This window comes from Bos javanicus, chromosome 14, assembly GCF_032452875.1.
Source record: "Bos javanicus breed banteng chromosome 14, ARS-OSU_banteng_1.0, whole genome shotgun sequence".
Taxonomy (NCBI): Eukaryota; Metazoa; Chordata; class Mammalia; order Artiodactyla; family Bovidae; genus Bos; species Bos javanicus.
The window spans coordinates 50,173,536-50,188,025 of record NC_083881.1 but is presented as its reverse complement, the minus strand read 5'-3'; positions in this window follow the sequence as shown (position 1 = coordinate 50,188,025).

Here is a 14,490-nt window from a genome sequence, read left to right as displayed (position 1 = left end):
GCTAAGCGAGAGAAAAATTCTGCTGTGATATAATAAATATAAGTCAAGAATATTAAGTATTATTTCTTTTAAGTTCAAAGACATTTTAAATTTTGAACTTCTACAAAGGATAGCACTTTACTAGAAATTTCAGTAAATTTAATTAAGACCTTGATTTTTTTAATTTTAAAAATAAAAAAATAAATAATAAAATAAATAAATAAATAATTTTAAAAAAATAAAAATAAGACCTTGATCAATTACATTTTTAAAAACTTTACATTTATACTTTGATAATTTACTATGTATCACAGGTAAGTTGATGATAGAACATTCTGGATGGGTTTTTCATCAATTATTAGCCATGGAAATTTTCCTATTTGGATAGGTCACATTTATTGTTGTAATAGTAACTGAAAGTTTTTTTTTAATGGGTAATAAATATTCTTTAAATGACATCATGCTTCTAAATTTCTGTTCTGATGTTTCTCAGCTTTACCATTTACTCTCTGTCCCTGAATATACATACATTTAAATTTGTGAAACTCTTCTAGTTTCTCTAAAATGAAATTAATTGAGCTCACATCCATGTTTTAGCATGGTTGCTTTACTTTCTGGAATCCCTAGGATAGGAGAATCTATTTCCTTACATTTTCTGTATTCTAGAAACCACTTATATTCATCAGTAAGTTGATATTAGCATAACTGTCTTGCACATAGTATATGTTCAATTAAATTGTGGCCATTATTTGCTCATTAGCATTTGCCCTTAAAGTCTGCCCCTTCAAATGTTCAATATTATTTCATATTGTAATCTTTACACAGACATTACTGTTAGTTATAATAAATAATCACACATTTAGTGTCTTGAAAGGACATACATTTGTTATCTCACAGTTCTGGAGGGCAGATGTCCAAGACTGGATTTATTGAGCTCACATCAGTGTTTTAGCATGGTTGCTTTACTTTCTGGAATCCCTAGGATAGGGGAATCTATTTCCTTACATTTTCTGTCTTCCAGAAACCACTTGTATTTTTTGACCTATGGATCCAGTTCTCCATCTACAAACATACAGTGTAGCATCTTCAGATTTCTCTCTGATTCTGATCCTTTTAACTCCCCTTTTCAGTTCAAAGAACACATGATTACATCTGGATAATCTGGGATAATCTCCCTACCTCAAAATTCTTAATTTAACGACACATGCGAAGTTCCTTTTGTCCTGGAAGTAACATATTCACAGATTGCAAGGATTAGAGTGAACATCTTGGGGAAGCCATTATTCTGCAAACCACACTAGTTTTCCATCTAATAACTTGAAAAAAAAAAAGAAAAAGAAAACTGCTGACTCCTATATATCTTGTTAATCAAATGTCTAGATGAAAACTTTACTCTTCCTGCATATTCTAATTAATTTGTTTTTTCTCAGCATGCTACAGTCTCTGTCCCTGTAACTCATTTCTCAAATAGAGGCAATCTCCTGCCACTGTTACTTTGAATCAATGATGTAAAAGCTGCATAACATAATGTAAATAACTTTTCTAAAACTCTTTTTACTTATATGTAGACTTGCCTGGAAAATCCATGGACAGAGGAGCCTGGTAGGCTGCAGTCCATGGGGTCCCTAAGAGTCAGACACGACTGAGCAACTTCACTTTCATTTTCACTTTCATGCATTGAAGAAGGAAATGGCAACCCACTCCAGTGTTCTTGCCTGGAGAATCCCAGGGACGGGGAAGCTTGGTGGGCTGCCGTCTATGGGGTCGCACAGAGTCAGACATGACTGAAGCGACTTAGCAGCAGCAGCAGACTACAAAAATTAGTGAGATAATACATGTAAAATGATTATAGTGCCTAGCATGAAAAAATTTTAATAAAAGTTAACTGACAGTATTGTTATTGTTGTCATTACAGTCTGTTAGGCAAATATTTACAGGTTCCTCTATAGTTCAATTTCATTTCATTTACTGTGTCAGAAAATTATACATTCCTTTTACCCCGGAGTATTATTGATTTCTACTTTATACCCATTTTATTTGAACCATAATCTTCTGTACCTTAAAATAAAAGAACATTTTACTTTCCTTGAAGAAAATGCATTTAAATCAGCGAATATATAGACTAAGGACAGAAATGAGATCGGTGATTTTTTTTTTCAAGCTCTACTCAGGTGAACTAAAACATACAGATATAATTTCCATATCCTCCACTCTGCAGTGGCAGAAGTCTTTATCATCATCATTATCATCATCTCTACATCCTCTACATTTGTTTGAAGTGTCATCAATATGACAATGAAACATCTATGTGTTCAGAAATTTATATCCTCCAAAATACCAAAGTGACTATATAGGCCAAAATATAGTAGTATTCCACTCTGTTTATTACTCCGTTTTAGTGCCTATGTTGTCTGACATAGTAGCTTATTAAGTGAATGTGTGAAATTTCTTGGTGATAGCTGAAAATAAGAAGTAAATGAAAGGTTGCAGGGTGAGGGAAGAAATAGTTAAAGGAACTGACATAGGAGCCATGAGAAAAACACTAATTTTACTGGGAACTGAATATATAGCATGTGCTGCTGAATGCTTTATAAGTCAAGATTAATAAGTAAAAATTCATCTGTTCAGTTCAGTTCAGTCACTCAGTCGTGTCCGACTCTTTGGGGCCCCATGGACTGCAGCACGCCAGGCCTCCCTGTCCATCACCAACTCCCAGAGTTTACTCAAACTCATGTCCATTGAGTCCATGATGCCATCCAACCACCTCATCTTCCGTCATCTCCTTCTCCTCCCGCCTTCAATCTTTCCCAGCATCAGGGTCTTTTCCAATGAGTCAGTTCTTCACGTCACGTGGCCAAAGTATTGGAGTTTCAGCTTTAGCATCACTCCTTCCAATGAATATTCAGGACTGATTTATTTTAGGATAGACTTGTTGGATCTCCTTGCTGTCCAAGAGACTCTCAAGAGTCTTTTCCGACACCACAGTTCAAAAGCATCAATTCTTTAGTGCTCAGCTTTCTTTATGGTCCCACTCTCACATCCATACATGACTACTGGAAAAACCATAGCTTTGACTAAACAGACCTTTGTTGGCAAAGTAATGCCTCTGCTTTTTAATATGCTGTCTAGGTTGGTCATAACTTTCCTTCCAAGGAGTAAGTGTCTTTTAAGTTCACGGCTGCAGTCACCATCTGCAGTGAGTTTGGAGCCCCCAAAGATAAAGTCTGGCACTGTTTCCATTGTTTCCCCATCTATTTGCCATGAAGTGATACGACCAGATGCCATGAAGTGATACGACCAGATGCCATGATCTTAGTTTCTGAATATTGAGTTTTAAGCCAACTTTTTCATTATCCTCCTTCACTTTCATCAAGAGGCTCTTTAGTTCCTCTTCACTTTCTGCCGTAAGGGTGGTGTCATCTGCATATCTGAGGTTATTGGTGTTTCTCCCAGAAATCTTGATTCCAGCTTGTGCTTCATCCAGTCCAGCATTTCTCATTATGTTCTCTGCATATATTCATATATTTTATTAATTCTCATTTTCTCATAATTGCCTCATTCCTTCTATGGCTGAAGGTGAAATTCTGTCACCAATACTTGGTTGTGTGACCTTGAATAATTTATTTACTCATTAAGCCTTCATATATCATGGAAATTAAAGAAAAACTTCACTCAGAAGTTTTGTTATGAAAACTAAATGTAACTCACTAAATACACAGTTTCTGTCACAATGTTTGTCATTTATTATCCATTACATTTATTCCCTTTCACTATTTTTTTAACTTTTCTTCTCCTTTTTATTTGAATTTGACCAGTATAATTTTTCAATTTTGTCTGAAAGTGGTGTGAACTTTAAGAAAGGTTATGTCCATATGTAAAAAGACTATAAAAACCAATATGTGTTAAATCTTAACGATATGCCAAGTAATTTTCTAAGTGCTCTACACAATCTCATTCAATTCTAACAACAAACCCATTGAGATAGAACAAGGTGAAATAAGATGTCTGTAACTGCAGAGCTGTTAAATTCAGAGATGGAGTCTTACCTCACATGGTCTGATCAGAACTGTTAACCAGCAAGTGCCCAGTCAGCACAGAAATGTAAATCTCAACACTGTATTGTTTTTCTTTAAACTCTTACCAGGTATTACGTATTGAGGTCAAATTTAAGAACTCAGTACTAGGATTCATGGTAACATGTTTCATGCTTAACATTTATGTGATTTAATTTTTAAAAAGGGGGGAATAAAATACCTATAAAAATCTTAGGGATATTATTTTACCCATGACATTTCTAAAGCTATATTTTTAATGTAGTGAATCAAAGGGACATTTTTAAATTCCTTTGATTAAAGGAATTAAACTTGCATGAAAATTTGCATGAATCAATTACAATTAAAAGTTTTTTATTCATGCCTAGGGAGGCTTATTTTGCTAGATTTTTCATATCCTTAGGTCCTGTGTTTATCACAGTATATAACCAAAGCAACTCATGTTCTGTCATAAATTAATTTTCTATTGAATATTTTATTAGAAAATATTCTGCTTTCATAGAAAATAAATTTACCCTTTTTCTTTTCTTATAAATATATATTTTTTATATTCAACAACCTATATTGCCAATGTGATTTATTGCAAATTTATAACTTTTGCAACATAATTGTTTTTCATTTTTGATACAAATATCTCCACATCAGTAATACACCTGCACATTTGCTTTCTTTGAAATAAATGAGATGGGTACATGGTGAGTATTCAGTTATATGCTGAAGCAATTTTCAGTGTAAATAATACTTCCCCTTTAGTCAATAAACATGCACATTTTTTTCCTAGACGAATGGCTAAATGATTTGATATGTCTTCCTCCCTGTCCCTTTTTATAAATCAAATTTAGCAAATATTTAGGCTTCAGATCCTTACTTAAATGGAAGTGAAAAGTGAAAGTATTAGCCACTCAGTTGAATCCAACTCTTTGTGATCCCATGGACTATAGCCCTCCAGGCACCTCTGTCCATGGAGTTCTCCAGGTAAGAATCTTGGTGTGGGTTGTCATTTCCTTCTCCAGGGGATCTTCCCAACCCAGGGACTGAACGTGTGTCTCCTTCATTCCAGGCAGACTCTTTACTGGCTAAGCCATCTGGGAATCCTGCATCACTTACATAAAATCACCCAAATAAAACAATGGATAAGATCTTATTCTGCATTCAAACCCACTTTATATAATACCCTCCACTGCAAAATCTTATAAAACTCTATTTTAGAATTTAATCAACTATGCATTTTTTAGCCAAAACCTTTTACTCCCTACATCTTAAGCAGGTCACAATAATGGAATACAGATCCTGACCATTTTTCATTTTTCAAAAAAAATCTTATTCTGATATTATAAATAAGTAAAGCAAAGGATTTCCCTGAGCCATTTCGGTTTTCTCTAATACCATTAGAATCTCCTACTCATTTCTGCCACCTGACTCTTCTCACACGATTGTCATACATATTAACATTCATTCAGTAAGAAAATAAATGGCATTATTTTGATTTATTCTCTCTGGGGTGAACAAAACACATCATGTTTTATAGAAGCTAATAGTTACATGAAGCTTACCTACAAAATGATATAACTGATATTTCAAGCAGTTGTTTGCTGCTGGTTAGCTAATGAGTATTTGTCTATTGTTTATATTTTCTGCCTCTCATTTCTGTGATTCTATTCTTTCCCCATGTGTTTCTCTCTCACATATACACATACAGTGTAAATACTAGAGTGAGATAAAAGTCAATTTAGATACTAGTTACGTTATTCACTCTTTTTGAGGCTGTAGCTAAGTTATTTAATAACTCTGAGGCTCATTTCCCTCACTTATGAACTAATGATAAAAACTCATTTTATACATTTGCTGCAAACATCTAATGAGGAAATATGTGTAAATGTCCGGTGTGTGTGTGTGTGCTAAGTCATGTCTGACTCTTTGATACCAGTAAACTATAGCCTGCCCAGCTCCTCTGTCCATGGCATTTTCCAGGAAAGAATACTGAAGTCAGTTGCCATTTCCTTCTCCAATGAGTGTACAGTACTTGGACTCAATACCATATTACATAAAATGTCTAAATTATAAATTATATAAGAATTATTATATGTAATCAAAGTTTTCCATCCTTTTTGGATGTTGCTTATTTCAATATTGAAAAAAATTTGTTCAGTGGATCTATAATTTGTAGACATATATTTAAACTTCCACAACAGTATATTAATTTTTACCAAAAATGTTGGAGTATAAAATCTAAGAATGGAGGAATTAATAAATTAACAATCCCTCACTCCAGCTCTATCTGAGAGGATGGCTAGATGAGTAAATGACCTCAATAAGACCTCCATGCAATTGTCTTCAAACAAACCTCTTTTTAAACAAGTTAATGGCATTTACTAGTGGAAAAGAGGGGCCCCTAGCTACAAAATAATTTAATAGGTTCTTCCTGCTCATATTGAATTGATTATTGTAAATGAACTAGAATTTATTTGTTTGAGGGGTAGTAGCCACACCAGTATGTTCTATTTGGTTATTAACAGTATATATAAAATGAAACAGTTCTCAAGCAGAAATTGCTCTATTTAATAAACTGGTTTGTTGGCAGATGACCTGGATCCCAGTTTCTCTATCAGTGTTTTCTCAGTGACCCTGACCATTTTATAAACTGCTCTGAGCCTTTTGTGTTTGTTCTGAGGATTCAAAACCATATACATGAAACGTCTGTTACATACTCAAAAAAGAAAGCTGATTGCTATAGTTTTATTAAATATAAACCAAAGAGAGTCCTAATGCAGGGAATAAACAGAGATGTTTTATTAGAAACTGCATCTGATGAATTTAAATACTTCTAGAAAATAATATATCCTGTATGACTTGTGCTTGTCTGTAAACTTTGAGTCTTTAGGGAAGTTTATGGAATTTGCAATTTGTGTTATGACTTAACAATTTAACCCCTTGTACTAACATGGCATCCAGTATCTATCTACCTATCTATCCATCTATCTATCCAACATCTTTCTATCTTAAAAATTCCATATCATTGATCAGTATATAATACTGGCAGCAATATTTTCCCTCAATTTCTCATTTCATCCTTGTCAAAATCACTGGTAAAATAAACAAAAAAAAATGTTGTCACAAGCAAACATCTCCACTTCATAATTCCATGAGTTATGACTCTTTTCTTACCAAATTAATCTTATATAACTTGTCTCTGAAAGAAACACATTAAACCTTTCCAAATAATAACTATCTCATCTATTGATTTGCAATATTGTATTACTTTCAGTTGTGCATACATATATTTTTTTTCAGATTCTTTCTCCTTTAGGTTATTCCAAAATATTGAGTATAGTTTCTTGTGCTATACAGTAGGTCCTTGTTGGTTAACTATTTTATATATAGTAGTATATCTGTGTTAATCCCAAGCTCCTAATTTATCTGAGCACTTTATATTGAAGACAACCCAAAAATAAACAGAAACTGCAGTAGCTCATTCATGCTTTATGTTTATTGCATTTTGAGGTTGTAATATTTTGAGTGTGTGTGTGTGTGTGTGTGTGTGTGTGTGCGTGCATGCGTGTGTGCTCAGGTGTGTCTCTTTTCAATCCCATGGACTGTAGCTCACCAGCCTCCTTGAAATTTCCAGGCAAGAACACTAGAGTAGATTGCCATTATCTCTTCCACAGGATCTTCTCAAACAAGGGATCGAACTTGCCTCTCCTGCTTTACAGGCAGGTTCTTTACCAATGATCCACCTGAGAAGCCCTAGTATTTTGGATATATTAGGCTAAACAAAACATATTGTTATAATTAATTATACTTTTTTCCTTTCACTACTTAAAATTTTATTATTAGGAAATTTAAAGTTGCATATATGGCTTGAATTTGTAGTTCATATTTTATTCATTTGCACAACACTGTCACAAATATTTCACAGTAACACTTTGAGTTATATGTGAATATTGTTCTTCCTACCTGTATCATAGGGCTTGGCCATTTGGCACTCAAGATCCTGCTTATAATAATTTTGTTTTGCTACATAGCAAAATACCTCAGTCTTACTGACCTAATCCAATACCCATTCACAATCTCACATTTCTGCTTGTCACAAGTCCAGAAGCAGTTCAATTGGATTCTCTGCTGAAGGTTTCATGCTCCAGATAGTAACTGAATCGGGCACTTATCTGAGGACTCTAAAGAAAAATCCATTTCAAGCACATTTGGGTTGCTGTCAGAATCCCCTCTGCTGGGAGTCTTTCTTTCCTGGAAGCTACCAGCTGTCCCTTGCCCCTCTTTCTTCAAAATCAGCAATGGGAAGTCATATCCTTCATCTGTTTTGAATAGTATTTTCTTCCTCTATCTCTGACTTCTAGTTGAAATTTGAAGAGATAGTGAGAGCAGCAGGCCAACCTGTATAATCTCACTTTTTGTTAGCTCAGGTCAATTTGTTAATAATGTAAATTATATTTGCAGTATTCTTTCTGTTATTTATTGGGTGGGCCCAATAACATAATCACCCAGATAACTATGATGGTGTGATCACTCACCTAGAGCCAGAGATCCTGGAATGTGAAGTCAAGTTGACCTTAGGAAGCATCACTATAAACAAAGCTGGTGTTCGGTGATAGAATTCCAGCTGAGATATTTCTAATCCTAACTCAGTGCAGTTAAAGTGCTATACTCAGTATGCCAGCAAATTTGGAAAACTCAGCAGTGGCCACAGGACTGGAAATGGTCAGTTTTCATTCCATTTCCAAAGAAGGGCAATACCAAAGAATATTCAAACTACTGCACAATTGTACTCATTTCACACACTAATAAAGTAATGCTCAAAATTCTCCAAGACAGGCTTCAACAGTATGTGAATCATGAACTTCCAGATATTCAAGCTGGTTTTAGAAAAGGTAGAGGAACCAGAGATCAACGTGCCAACATCCATTGGATCATCGAAAAAGCAAGAGAGTTTCAGAAAAACATCGATTTCTGCTTTATTGACTACACCAAAGACTTTCACTGTATGGATCACAACAAACTGTTTAAAATTCTTAAAGAGATGGGAATAGCAGACCACCTGACGTGCCTCCTGAGAAATCTGTATGCAGGACAAGAGGCAGCAATTAGAACAGATATGGAAAACCAGACTGGTTCCAAATCAGGGAAAGAGCACGTCAAGGCTGTATATTGTCACCCTGCTCCTTTAACTTGTATGCAGAGTACATCATGAGAAATGCTTGGGTGGATGAAGCACAAGCTGGAATCAAGATTGCTGGCAGAAATATCAATAACTTTAGATATGCAGATGACACCACCCTTATGGCAGAAAGTGAAGAAGAACTAAAAAGCCTCTTGATGAAAGTCAAAGAGGAGAGTGAAAAAGTTGGCTTAAAGCTCAACATTCAGAAAACTAAGATCATGGCATCTGGTCCCATCACTTCATGGGAAATAGATGGGGAAACAGTGGAAACAGTGTCAGACTTTATTTTTGGGGGCTCGAAAATCACTGTGATGGTGACTGCAGCCATGAAATTAAAAGACACTTGCTCCTTGGAAGAAAAGCTAAGACCAACCTAGAAAGCATATTTAAAAGCAGAGACATTACTTTGCCATTAAAGCTCCATCTAGTCAAAGCTATAGCTTTTCCAAGAGACATGTATGGATGTGAGAGTTGGACTATAAAGAAAGCTGAGTGCCAAAGAACTGATGCTTTTGAACTGTGGTGTTGGAGAAGACTCTGGAGAGTCCCTTGGATTGCAAGGAGATCCAACCAGTCAATCCTAAAGGAGATCAATCCTGAATGTTCATTGGGAAGACTGATGCTGAAGCTGAGACTCCAATAATTTGGCCACCTGATGCAAAGAACTGACTCCTTGGAAAAGACCCTGATTCTAGGAATGATTGAAAGCAGGAGGAGAATGGGACAACAAAGGATGAGATGGTTGTATGGCATCACCGACTCAATGGACATGAGTTTGAGCAAATTCTGGGAGTTGGTGATTGACAGGGAAGCCTGGCGTGCTGCAGTTCATGGCGTCTGGAAGAGTCAGAGATAATTGAGCAACTGAACTAAACTGACTCAGATACTTATCAGGTGGGTTCCCTGGTGCCTCAGGCAGTAAAGAATCTGCCTGCAATGTAGGAGACCTGGGTCTGATCCCTGGGTCAGGAGGAATCGCTGAAGAAGGGGCTGGAAGCCTTCTCCAATAATCTTTCCTGGAGAATCCCATGGACAGAGGAGCATGGCGGGTTACAGACCATTGCGTTGCAAAGAGTCAGACATGACTGAGTGACTTAACATTTAATAACATAATCACAAGAGTAATTCTATAAGGATTTCTATACTCAAGGAGAGAGAATTATACAGGGATGAGTTTCATTGGCTCTGGGATGCCTATCGGAATCCTGCCTGCCACATAGCTCAAACTGAGATTATACAGTGTATATAAATATGTCATATGATTGTATATGAGTAGGTTTTTCTTTTTTATCTTGTATAATTTCTGGTTTTAAAATTAAGACAGAAAGTCTTAGCATCCTCATTCCACATAACTCACTTCACCTATACTAATAATAGCCATGTGTGTTTATCATTGTACCATTTTGCATATGAAAGCTAATAATAAGTAAAATTGACTACAGTTCCAGGGTACAGCATTATATACTGATCCCATGGGAAATGACAATTCAGAGAAATGTGAGAGGTCTCGTCTTGAATAGGGTTATATATGAGGGTTGTGAAGGAAAAAGAGGTGGTTTTCTAAAATATCTTTAAACATTCCCAGGAAGAGGCAGGATCAGAATGTCCTGAAATATCTTTATTCTTTTACCATAGCAAGGTGTGTGCAGGCATATATCCATCTAAATCTGCTTGTTAATTAGGTTACATAATTTAAAAAGGTGGTACAAAGGACTGAAACAGAATTAGGTCAGTTCATCCTGAAGCTTTGTTTAAAACGAGATTTGTAAGTAGCAGATTTGTTTCCATTTCTCTTAATTTTGTCTTGCTTAACAGTTTTAGAAGAAACTGTAATTTTCTCTTTTACCAATAAGCCCATTTAGTATAGCCTTGGCATTCACTCTTATAGTATTTGTTCTCTAGACAGCTGACTATAGTCTTTATTCTTGTTGTTACCTCTGCCTACAATTCTTGCCTGTCTAGACCTTTCTTCTCATTCAGATCAAAAGCAAACAACTCATTCTGGTTTGCCCCCAACTTACCTAGTTTCCCGGTCTTCCAGGAAGCCCGTCAGTCTTTAGCAAACTGAGACAGTTTACTAAGTCTCTTATCAAGTGTCACCTCAACGGAAGTCAATTTCCTCTCCATCCAACCAAAGAGTAGTTATCCTACCCCACAGCCAGTCTCTACTCATAACTCTATTTCACTTTATTTAAAAAAAAAAAAATCCACTATTGTGTTATATTAACTTACTCATGTAGTCTACATTACATGCCTCTCTTTACTTACTGAAAGTGAAAGGTATGAGGTCAGGGCAAATGTTTATTCATCCATAAAACCTCAGGGCATTAAAAAAGTCTGTTACCTGTTGTTCTTGTGTTGTCCTTGTGCTCAGTCACTAGATTGTCTCATTCTTTGTTACTCCAGTCTGTAAGCCACCAGACTCCTCTGTCCATGGGGTTTTCCAGGCAAAAAAACCCAAAAAACAAAAAAAACAAAAACTGGAGGGATTGCCATATCCTACTCTGGGGGATCTTCCCCACCCAGAGTTTGAACCTGCATCTTGTGCATTGCCTGCACTGGAAAGTGGATTCTTTATCACTGAGCCACCTGGGAAGCCTGCCTATTGGCAAATGCATTCCTCAAGTCACGGTGGAAGCACATGATGAGTGGAAGCCTCCAGTTGCTTGTCTCTGAGTAGTAGGATGAACACAACTCTTCTCTTCTGTATCACTGGCCCTCACTGGTCATATACCATAAGAAACAACTTTTGTAAGTGTGGGTAGTTTTGATACCACTGTGTAATGAATTTCACTGTGTCTAAAGAACATTTCTTGCTTTGCCTTTTTCCAGTCATGCCCTATGATAAATTTAAACTGCTCATTCTCATTGAGACAATTTCCTCTCATATTTGGGAAATAAGTATACTAACACACTGCCTTTCTGAATTATGAAATGTTATAAGAATAAAAATAAAAACATATATATATATAAAATATGAATTTTCATAGATTATATGAATATGTATATGTGTAATATATATATATATATATATATACACAACAAATTTCTACAAACATAAATGATTACTATCATTTAGAAACTACCTTTGGACTTCCCTGGTGGCTCAAATGGTAAAGCGTCTGTCTACAATGTGAGAGACCTGGGTTTGATCCCTGGGTTGGGAAGATTCCCTGGAGAAGGAAATAGCAACCCTCTCCATACTCTTGCCTTGAAAATCCCATGGACGAAGGAGCTTGGTGCAGGCTACTATCCATGGGATCGCAAAGAGTCGGGCATGACTGAGTGACTTCACTTTCTTTTCTTTAAATTCTTGGCCACTAAATATTTCCAAGTCTTTTTAGGTAATTGCTATAATTTTAGTACAAATTCCAAAATAAAATTTTGTCCTCATGGGAATCCTAGCATAAAGGAAAAGAGAAAATAAAATAGAGATGCAAATATATCTTTATAGGAAACAACCAAGCTGAATCATGTTGGAAGGTTAATGGTTCCTTCAAATATTGCATCCTAAATTTCCTCCCATATGGGACACATAAATTAATGGCATAATCTACACTTCTAAGAAAGACCCGGGTTATACTTTAGCTTTCTTCATAGTTGACAGTTGAACTTAACATACTTGAGTCTCTTGTAAAGTGAAGACCCATTCTTGCACATAGGTAGCAGATCAATGCAGCCTTTTCTGGCTTCTGGAGCAGTGTTGTACTTAAGCTAGCTCAGAAGGAATTCTTGAATAAAAATTCTTCTTGCTCAAGTGTATATTCCAAGCAGGTCATAATTCATTAGTATTTATCTGAAAAATATTTATCATGGAAGTATTTTAAATGGATATGAAAATGAATATTGCTTGTTAAGGCATTCAGTTTTAGGGAAAATATGAGTATGACCTTTCTTATTTTTTCTTCTCAAAACAATATCAACAGTTATTTATCAGGCCCTGGGGATATGCTTGGCACTGTCTGGGTGTTAAAAATAATATAAAAATTAAAACAGATAAATTTCTTGTCTTGCATTCATGGATTTATATTCCAGTTAAAGAATTAAACAAACAATTTTAAAATATAGTGATAAATGGTATGACAAAAGGGAAAGAGGATGCTGTGGATAGTGAATGTCAAGGTAGGGAGCTGCTATTTTAATAAGGTCTGGGAGTAATCTCTCCATAAGGTGACATTTGAGCAGAGACTTAAAGGGAGTGAGGAAGTGATCCATGTAGGTACATGGAGAAAGAATATAATAAGCAAAGGAGAAAGTGAGCAAAGGCCAAGAGGAAGCCTTGTGTGTGACCTAGATTTTGAACAAACAGCAAGAAGCCCATAATAGCTGGAGACAGATGAGCTTTCATCCTAGAAAGAGAAAGTGAATTCAGAGGGGTAGAACAGTTGCTGTGTTGCTAAGTCATTGGATAAAGTGACCTGAGAAATGTCATTGTATTTCCTGGGTAGTTTACATTTTTTATTCATTATTTTATTCAAAAGTACTCATTTATTACATTGAATAGAAAAATAATATACAGAAATGTTGAGATACAAAAAATTCTGACCTATAAAAAGCACTGACATAACCACAGTGATAAATGCTATGTATATGTTGTGTATTTCCTTCTTGTGATTTGTATTTTTATTAATATATTCATCTGAGTCTATGGGTTTGTGTGTATAATGCAAAAAATTATGAGTATATTACCTCTATAATTTACATCCAGTTTTTTTTTTTGCACCAATATTCAATCTATTTACTTCTCTGTTTTAGTCAGTTAATTTTGATAGCACATATTTTAATGTTCTATAGTATTAACAACCTCTTACAATTTGTGTTTAACCTGTTATTATGTTATTCTATGTAATAAACAATGTGAGTGTAAGCACAAACTTATACATGAATACACACATACACGCACACAGTAGAGGAAATTTAAGTTTTGCCTCATGCAGTAAAAGAATGTTGATGCTTCCAGTTCTCTGGTTTCTTTGTACAATGTGCATGCTACCAGCATTGATAGATATCCTACTTACTTTATAAACATTAACAGGATGTCAAGTCCTTCATATACTACCAGTCTCTGACTTCCCTAGTCCTGAAGTCCATATTCAGACTGCTATTCATATGATTACGTCAAGCTCTACTGAATAATCTTAAGGTAACTTGAATTGGGACCTTAATTACATTTCAGTCACTACAACACCACCTCTATTAATGATTAATAGAGTATCTGGGAGAAGGTATATGTACATAAGTGGGTGGGAATTTTGAAGCTTTTATAAATAGAGTTGTTTTGAGCAT